This window comes from Pongo abelii, chromosome 15 (genome assembly GCF_028885655.2).
Source record: "Pongo abelii isolate AG06213 chromosome 15, NHGRI_mPonAbe1-v2.0_pri, whole genome shotgun sequence".
In the NCBI taxonomy this organism is placed as follows: Eukaryota; Metazoa; Chordata; class Mammalia; order Primates; family Hominidae; genus Pongo; species Pongo abelii.
The window spans coordinates 30,366,709-30,376,746 of record NC_072000.2 but is presented as its reverse complement, the minus strand read 5'-3'; the positions used below and the strand labels follow the sequence as shown (position 1 = coordinate 30,376,746).

At 35.7% G+C, this 10,038-nt stretch overlaps 1 long non-coding RNA gene across 2 annotated transcripts in view; it reads right to left on the bottom strand.

The window, feature by feature from the left end:
- Positions 1–229: 229 nt before the first annotated feature.
- The window catches only part of LOC129049730 (uncharacterized), a 111,401-nt gene continuing 101,592 nt past the window's right edge, over positions 230–10,038 (bottom strand). The window contains exon 3 of one of the 2 annotated variants that reach the window (XR_008513015.2): positions 230–1,133. This is a non-coding gene — a long non-coding RNA (uncharacterized LOC129049730). The remainder of the gene's footprint in view (positions 1,134–10,038) is intronic. The other variant, XR_008513014.2, reaches the window with a different exon arrangement.

The window sequence follows — 10,038 nt, the reverse complement described above, 5'->3', positions numbered from 1 at the left end:
GTAACATAACAATTGAAGGAACAGTGAGGTGGGGGAAAATATAGTGGCATTCTTTATTTTTATTTGTTAAATGAGACAATATGATTCACAAGAGGAAAATGTAAGCTCTTTATGAAACGTAGCAGTAGTATTCAAGGTAATTTGGATTTTATATTAGATATCACAGATGTTAAGTGCATGCCCAATAGGTAATAATCTATTTAGGGAATAAACAACTTCAGTCTGTTTTAAAAGTATTTATATGTTTTATTTTATGACTAAATATTATCATTGAGCTAAAATAATTTATACAGCTACAAACATGAAAACATTAACTGTGGATGTAATTCAAGCAAGTGCAAGTATCACCTGTTAGTTGGCTGTTATGAAAACAAATTATAATTAAAACAAACTTAAATTAATTCAATTTCTCTAAAATTCTTTGCAAATACAGTACAGCTATTCGAGAAATGAAAACTAATTTGACTTCCATTACTTATAATTAGCATTCGTTAATAAGGCAAGATCTTTTAAACAAGCTATAGCATCTCTGCCTCCAAGAGTAGAAGGATTGGCTTTTATTACATTTAAAACATAATTGGTAGCTTAGATAACTTACCTAAAGCAATCCAGCATTTTGAAATTTTGAAAAGAACTTAGCTGCTCTGGGTTGTAATCGTCCTGAAGTAAAACTGTCTACTTTCTGTTCCCAAATATCCCACCCAAGGACTATCAAAATCTACTAACTGAAATGTTGTGATAATTTGAAGGCTTTCTTCTCTTATTTTTGTGTAAAAATCAACATGTAATAGACAAGGAAAAGTATAGTCAGCTTTCAATTTTGCCGGTACCTGAAACATTCTTGTATTCCTTCAGAGAATGAGGCTAGATGAGAAAAGAGGGTCATTTTATGCCTAAGACGTGGTTAGAATTTAATTTCCTTTTAAAATTTATTTCGAGCAAAGGGAGCTTTACTTAAACACACTGTGTGATTCCACTGGATTGTCACAGACTTCTCTCATCTGTCCAATTGTTCTGCTCACAGCATTCAGGAAACTCTGCTCGCCATGTCTCTTGTTCAGTTATGTCATTCTTCCTCTCTCTTCTTGTTCAAAGGCTCTTGAAATCTCTTTTCTTAATACAGGTTTCTATGACTAAGAAATACAAAAGAAAGAAAGCTAATCTTTCTGCCCCTAATTTTTTTCTCACTAGTACATTTCTACTATGCGGCAAAACCACTCCTGGATTAGTGCTTGTACTTTAGCACTTTCCTATCAGTGCTTGCATAAAATGAGCTATAAATGCTTCATCCAAAATAGATGGTGACTTTTTCGGCTTTATATAACCACATTCTTTTATATGTTAATCCATAAAAGTTCTCTTCATTTGAGATACCTTGAGATCAAGGACATTATCATTTTGAAATAAGTCTGAGGATCCCATAGAAAATGTTCATGTGACATAAAAAACAGCACGCTATAGAATTTGCACTAAATCTGCTCAGCACGATATCCAAAAGTTTGCAGAGACTTGGAGCTAAATTGGGTGTGCTAGTGATTATACTTGGTTTAAACCAACAGCAGAGATTCACTAGCCAAGCGAAATGAATGTCTCATGTTGTTTATGCATAGTTTTAAAAAACAAAACTACAACAAATACATTTATCAAATTCTATGTCAGTAAATTATAAAATCTAGAAGTTGAGAAGGAAGTCAAATATATTGATTCTCACACTGACCAGAAAATAAAATATAGAATGAGAGGGTTTAAAAAAGAGAAAAAAAAGGAAAGAAGAATGATTTTTAGGCCTTTCAGGGGCCATCCCATAATATCCTGTTAGATTTCAAAAAGAGGATATAATTAATTGCCCACAGACGTTCATTTTCAGGTGTTTTTAATCAAATGTCTCCCTAGAATTTAAAGCTGATTGCTGTCCTAAAATGCTATGACATGTACCACAGGCTCTGAAAGATCCATCTGGTATACGTAAGTCAATATGCATTTTGGGAGGCTCAAGGCATCTTCTAAAGTCAAAACTAACAGTCTACTCTCTGCAATTTACAAACTAAATAGTACTAGTATTTTTGCATGCATTAGCCAATTTAACCTTCATGATAACGTAAGTTAATAACTAGAGCCAATCATTAGTTATTTTCCATTTTACAAATATAAATTGGGTCCAGAAAGGATAAGTAATTTGTCCAAAATTAAATTTCCTAAGAATAGCAGGGCTGGGATATGAATTCAGAACCTGAGTATTTAGTCATTTTGCCCATCTGAATCTCACAAAGCCTTTGAACAAAACCTTATCCAACATGATTGGCACTAGAAGTTGATCATTTACTCTAAGAAATCAGTTAAGGTAAGAAATTGTCTTAAACAATTTACAGGACAGACAGACATGGAGAAAGAAATGGATACATCAACAGATTTATCTGTAGATATTTTCATATATGGCCAAACTTTTTCTTTGGTAGGTATCCTATTTTGTGCTCCCCACAAAGCACACACTGAAATAAGGATAAAGTACAAGTGGCTTATTTGAAAGTGCTCCAAGAAAGCACAATGAATAAAGTAGGGAAGATGATTTAGAGAAGGGGAGAAAAATCATCAAGGTATAGGTTTAGCTGTGGAAACTGAAATTCAATCACATTTGAAATTCTCTGAGGAACTGTGTGGTATTTCAAAACTACCCTTAAAAAAAAAAGATAGAAAGCTGGCTATATATTTATTCATTGATATCCATGCCTCATTGAATCAGAGTTTTACCTGGGAGCATTAAACCCCTAGCACTTTAGGTGGCCTTGGCGCTGGACTGAGCAAGCTTCTGTATCTCTAGGAGAAATCCTCAGGCAGAGTCAAAGGAATGCAGGTGTGTGGCATGGCATGCTATAGAACTGCTGGGCACTGTCTACTGAAAGTGCAGGTGAACACAGAAAAGCTGTGGATGGGACATGAAGCGTCAACAGTGTCTGCTACTACTATGGGCAGTAGAGGAGAGTTCCTGGTTGGAATTTCTCATCATTTTTCTTGCTTAACCCACAACTCTTCCCTATTTTTGATAAATATAATTTTATGTTCCCTTAAAATGAAGTAAGAAATTAAAAATACTTGGAAAGAAAAGTGTAGAATCCTTTAGGGGATTTATTTTTTCATACTTTTATATACCTTCCCAAACCTTTACAATCATTTTATCCTCAACAAATTCTACAGAATGCTTTTTGGAAATGTTCTATAATAAATCTTCCCAACAACTCGCAACAACAACTTTATTTCATTCTGCAATATTTCAACTGTATACAAAATAATTTCTTAAAAATAGATATGACTCTTGGAAAATATACAATTTAGCTGGTTGTGTGGCTAAGGCAGATGAATCATCAAGCTTTCTGCTTGCCTTGGACATTAGGTGCTATGTTTACCAATGAAGTTAAGACAATGGGCTAACCTTGTGGAGATTTTTTAAGTGGAAATTGCCACTGTTGCTGGTATTTACTGCTGCTGGGAATCTTAGTCTCAGTCCCAGAAAAGGCTCATCATTATTTACATTTTACAAAATAAAATGCAAAGAAAAAATGATTCACTGTGTGGTCTAAAAAGGCCATGCTATTGCCATGTGCACTTACATCCAGGTCACCAGAAGGCACACCCATGGTTAACTGATGAGGCAAGTCACACATTCATCTAAACAGTGAGGCAATGTGATTATAAAAACATTAGCCAATTAAATAAATAATTAAATTAAATATATTGATGTCACTAATCCATGTAATCACAGCCTTAAATAATGACTAAAATATATTACTTTTGTAAGAATCAATCACAAATCCTAGCCAAAAATATAAACTGGGCAAGCCTGTCAGCCTTGCTGTCTTCTCCTTTCTTGAAACTTCACTCATGTTTAGGCACTTTTGGCCCTTTGTCTGTCCCTCCTCAAATACTCCTCTTCCATCATATGGAACAATTGCTAGGAAGCAGGCACTCATTTCAAGACTTCATTTCTAGGTTCCATTTGCATCAAAATGGGGCTGTATGACTAGTTTTTAATGGGATAAAATGGCTGGAAGCAAAGTATATTATTTAATGGTCCAGATATTTGAAAAATGAGCATGCCTTCTCCCTTCTCTTTTACTATCTGTTGGCTGAATATCAAAACCTAGGGTGTCCTGGAAGATAACATGGCTTCTGGCAGCCTGGTCTCTGAATGTCTGAATGAATTGATCATGACTCTTTTCTAGCCCATCTCTGAACTGGAACTACCTTAGACTGTTTAGCCACAGAGAAAAAGAAAAGGGATTTCTGGAGCCTAGGTTTGAATCAATGCTATGTGCTTCCCCAAACCATGCCATTTTCCTGGGCATACAAGAACACTATAATGCCTAGCCTCTCCTGTTTTCATATTTGGTAGATATCTCTGCATTCTGGCTAATAGAATTTGGGTATAATTGATGTATACTCTTCCCAGACTCAGCCAGAAAGCTTCTTCCACAATCCTGCATTCTCACTACTACTCTCCTACAGTGTCCTGGAGCTACATGCTGAAGATGGGAGAAGGCTAGGTCTTGAATTGATTAGGTGGGGCAACTTACATTGACTGTGACATGACTCATGACAGGCATCAGAGTGTTCATTGAACACATTTGGCAAACTATCAGCTATAGCCTGTGCCTGCTGAACTTGATCTAAGGGAAGAGGTTAGAAAACAAAGCCATCAATGTATAGGTTGGTTGCTTCTGTTGTGTTTGGTAATATGTTGTAAGAAAGAGATAGACTAAGAAAAAAGTGGCTAAGTTTGCAAGCAGAAATAAATGAGGATGAGAATCTAGAATTTTTGAGCCTTGCTAACCCCTTCTAGATCCCAAAGAGTAAGAAATAAAATTGAGGAAAGTCTCTGAGCCAGTGAAACTTTTCAGTTGAACAAAGTGACTCAGCTTTGTGCCCAAACTCAGATCAGGGATCCATCCTTCCTAAAATTCCTGATAGCCTCAAAAGAGCTGGCATTAAGCATAGAGTCAGAGACGTGAATGAGGAATTAAAAGCATGAGTATATTTGTGAACTATATCCGAGAAAGAACTTTAGGTATGGCTACTAGGCCATGTAAATGACAAGAAAGATAGATTAGAAGATACTGTTTGTGACAAAACTATTTTTTTAAAGAAGGAAATCATGAGCTTGGTCTAAAACACTGGAGGATTTGGGGGTAATGTGAAACATTAGCAGACTAAGAGGCAGGCTGCAAAACCTGTGCAGTCCTCAGAGAAGGCAGAGCCAGGCACCCCTTAGGAGAGTTTCTTGCAGAAAGTGGAATTAGCATCTAATCAATAAACTTCTCCCTCTTCCAAAATACATAGTCCTTACAATGTTCACCAAGCAAGTTTTAGAATTTTTCCATACCAATGTCTGTTACATGGAGCCCATTCTTTACCTTTTCACATGACAATGTTGTCATGCTATTGGGTTTTGGGGATAGAACCAGACAAAAAGTCTTTTCAGGTTATAGGCTTCTGACCCAATGAAAAAGACAACATATTGTCTGAAGATTCTAGATTTTGAGTTGGAGGCAGTGACTGAATGAATTTTTTCCACCTCATTGGAGAGGTCATTAGTGTTTTCTGTGTGTAGAAATAAGAAGGAACTAGATATTTCATATTGGAAGTGCAGACTTTGGCAGAGAAAATGCTATGTGTTCACCAAAAGCACCTTTCTTGGCTTTCAAGAAGAGTACATTTTTTCATACATCATTTTGATGAGTTTGAGTTTCTATGATTGAATCCTAGCCATCTGAGTATGCCTGTGAGTAAAAGTGATGTATGCCACTTTCACACATGATCAAAAAAACACCTGTATGATCATCTATTCTCTTTTTTCCCTTTTGCAGAGATGTTAGAAGCCAGTTCTTGAGAATGGCAGGACCACCTGGTGGACAAAACCTGGGTCAGTGAATGACTGCACGGAGCAGAGTCCTACCTGTCAAGACATCAGATCATGATGTGAATAAGCAATAAACATATATTTTGTTAACTCATTAGATTTGGGAATCTATTGGTACAACAGTGTATTAGTTTCCTAGAATTGACATGATAAATGACCACAAACTGAGTGACTTAAAAAAACAGAAATTTATCCTATCACAGATCTGGAGGCCAGAAATCTAAAACCAAGGGGCTTGGCAGGATCATGGTCCCTCCAAAGAGGGACACTCTAGAGAAGTGTCCTTCCTTGTCTCTTTCAGTTTCTGGTGGCTGCTAGCAATTCTTGGCATTTGTTGGCTTGCAGATGCATCAGTCCAATCTCTTCCTCCTTTTTCACATTGACTTCTCCCTGTTTCTGTGTGTGCATCTCAAATATTCCTCTGCTTTTCTAGATGACACTTGTCCTTGGACATTTTTTCCAATGACACTTGTCATTGGATTTAGCCCCCGCTCCCCGCCAATTCAACTCACTAGGAGCATTTAGCTTATTCAGTCCATTGAGCTCTCAAGCTATTCTACACAACTTTTTTTCTCAGAAAAATAACTCTCCAAAACAGAAGTAAATGTTTCACAAATTGTAGTAACCAAAATGATTTTAGATGCTATACATGTGAATATTAATAATTACATTTGTCATTTTAAGGTTCGTTCCTAATTATATAAAGTTTCACATTTAAATAGATGTATTATAAAAGACAAAATGTCAAATAATTGAAAGAAAAAAAAATCTTCTATCTATTGGTAAGCAGTAGAGAAGCTTCCTGAAAGTAAGGTGGCTTTCCTGTATCCTTAAAATCATGATGTTGGGAGGCTGATGGCACTGAAGAAGGTGAAAGGTGGTCTCTGATACTAGGAATTAGATATTGAGGAACACAATTGCCCAGGCAGCCTCCAAGTTTGAACAAATTATATCAAGTAGTGACTGGCTTTGTGAAAAGCTGCCAAATTTCCAACTACATGCTCATTTTGGAAAGATCAGTAGGTCACACTCTTCTTTCAGCATGTGTTCATAAAGGATAACTTCTTCAGTCACTGAATATCAATGATCATAGAAATTAAAACACAGAAAAAAGTACATATCAGAAGTCACAATACTGAAGAACCATACTGAGCATGATGTTGGATCACATGCAAAGCTTTGTGCACACACACACACATTTAGAATAACATGACTCATGTCCCTTATACTGGCCCATCAAAACAAGAGAAAAAAAGACAACAACATAAATTAAGAAGTTATTTGACAGAGGATTCTTTGACTCAATAGTAATTAATTAATTTAGTAATTAATTACTGAATCTTAATTAATTATATTTAATTAAACAATAAATTAAAAGCTATTTGAACACAGACATGACAACTAGTTTCATAGAAATCCTCTCCAAAAGCAAATGTTCAAGGACTTCATCATAGTCTCTATTATACTCAGCATTTTTGGCAGCGTATTCACCAGAGATATCTCACCAGACATGAATCCTATCAAAATTTATGTAAATTAATATCAATTTTAAATTGAATGTTATTTGAACAAATATATTTTTGGCTTATTGTAAAGATATGAAATTAAGGCATCAAATCGCAGCACTAAGTCTCATTCGTATAAATAGATTACGGCCCAAATCTTCCTAAAGTCAACAGAAAGGAAAGACAATTAGCACGTTATTGATATTAATGTTCATTCTGTTCTTATTTCCAAAGCTATTGTATTTGCTAATTACTCTTTCATTAAAGGTTCTAGTCTAAGTTTGTAATATTTCCCTTTTTAATGCATTAAATTCCAAAAATATGCTCATTTGAGAATAGGATTATCAACTGAAAAATAGTAGTGGGCTTACTACATCTTCTCATCTATTTTGACCATTAAAAATAAATCTTTCTTCACACTGCTCTGGACATTAACTGCAAGTCAGATATATATTAAATGATAAAATAGCTGGTATCTGGGTTCCCTCTCATCTTATTTTCCATTTTATTTTAGTAAATAATCTATTTCCTTATGACTGTATTTAAAAAAATCAACCTGGTTAATAATAAGATTGCAATTTGGTGGCTTCTAGACAATAACTTTACATTTTCTCTGTTATTCTCTCTCGTTAAAATTTAAAACCTTGTTAAAACAAATATTTTAATTCAGTCCGGCTTGGGTGGGGCCAGTCATTATACATTTCTAATAGTCTCCTTGTTGATGCCAATGCTGCTGGTCCGTGGACCAGACTTTGAATAGCAAATTGCGGTCACATCAGGTAAATGTTCAATTTTTATTTTATTAAATTTATACTGGCTTCAATGACTATAAAACCATATATTATTAACCTAAAATGACAACAATATTCAAAAAGAAAAAAAGTCACACAAAGGGAAGTGCACGCAGAAATAGGATAATTTTAGACTGGTTAAACCCCTTTTATACTCTTTGAATATATTTTGCATATCGTAACTGTGCAACAAGCTAGTTCAATAGTCAACACTTCTCAACTATACTAGCACTTCACAAACTATGCTAACACTCTCTCAACCACAAGGTTTCTTCGTATCTTGCTCATTTATTGATTTTTCATATTTTCAGTGTCCACACGTACTCCTGGCAGCCTAGCAAGATCCGATCTCTGATTTCACAGCCATATGCCACTTAAGTAATAGCAAAGCTTGCTTGTACACATGGAAACATGAGCATTCTTAAAAGTATCTCTCTTGGTGTCTCACCAAAAGAAGCCAATTTTTTTGGTATCATTGTTCAAACCTAACTTGGATGAATACCCACCCGATCTTCTGTAGTGTATTCATTTACCTTTGCCACAATGTTATCCATAAAGATCACCTATTGAAGAAATGACTTACCTAAAAAAGGAACTATTGGAAAGTAGTCTAACAATTCACCTGAACAAATTATTTAATTAATTATTTATTTATTGAGACAAAGTCTTGCTCTTGTCGCCCAGGCTGGAGTGCAATGGTGCGATCTCAGCTCACTGCAACCTCCACCTCCTGGGTTCAAGCAATTCTCCTGCCTCAGCCTCCCGAGTAGCTGGGATTACAAGCACCCACCACCACGCCCAGCTAACTTTTGTATTTTTAGTAGAGACAGGGTTTCACCATGTTGATCAGGCTGGTCTCGAACTCCTGACCTCAGGTGACCCACCCACCTCAGCCTCCCAAAGTGCTGAGATTACAGGCATGAGCCACTGCACCTGGCCGAAATTATGTTGCTTATAAAATTTCAAAATTTTATTCGTTGTTACTTGCATGTACATGTACAGACACATGCATATAAAACAGGTTTATAGATAGAGAGCTTAAAGAGCACAGTGAGAAAATTAAACTATTAATAACAGAAATGTTGAAAAGAAGCATTGAACAACCCTGGCATTTTCTACATAATATGTTTTTGTACCTGATAATAATATTAATAATATGTTTACTTGGAGACAGCATGGCGTAACAGTTAAAAATATGTGTATTGAAATCAGAGGGCCTTAGTTTGAGTCCCAGTTCTTTTGTTCTATAATCATGTGAATTAGGATGATTTACTTAACCATTCTTGGTCTCAGTTTCTTTACAATAGCTTCTGCTTTAAAAAATTACATTAACTTTTGTTGCATAGCAGAATCACTAAATCACATAGGCATAGAAGAAGAAGCATTATTTTCTCACTCATCACTCTGTGAGTTTGCAGGTTAGCTGGGGGTATCTATCGTGTAGATTAAGTCCAGGTCAGTTCCATATGCAGCCTTCTGGGACCTGGGTTAGAAGGACAGTGATTACCTGGAGACACGTTTTTCTCATAGTAGAGTTCTCAAGCTTCCAGGGGATTGAAGAGTGAAATGTACTGTTTTTTAATGACTCAAGTTTGCTACAACAATGATGTCATTTCAGCTCACATTTTATTGGCCAAACCAAGTCATATGCCAAGCCCAACATCAAGGAGATGTGGAAGAAAACTCCCCCTCATGAGGTGGTAAGGGGAAAGGCAGTAATCATTATCTAAACAATAATCTAACCTTTACCAATGTCTTGTGAGGGATTTAAACTGCACTTCAAATGCTTAGAGAGGGATATATAGTAAGTATTCAGTGAATGCTTGAAGAA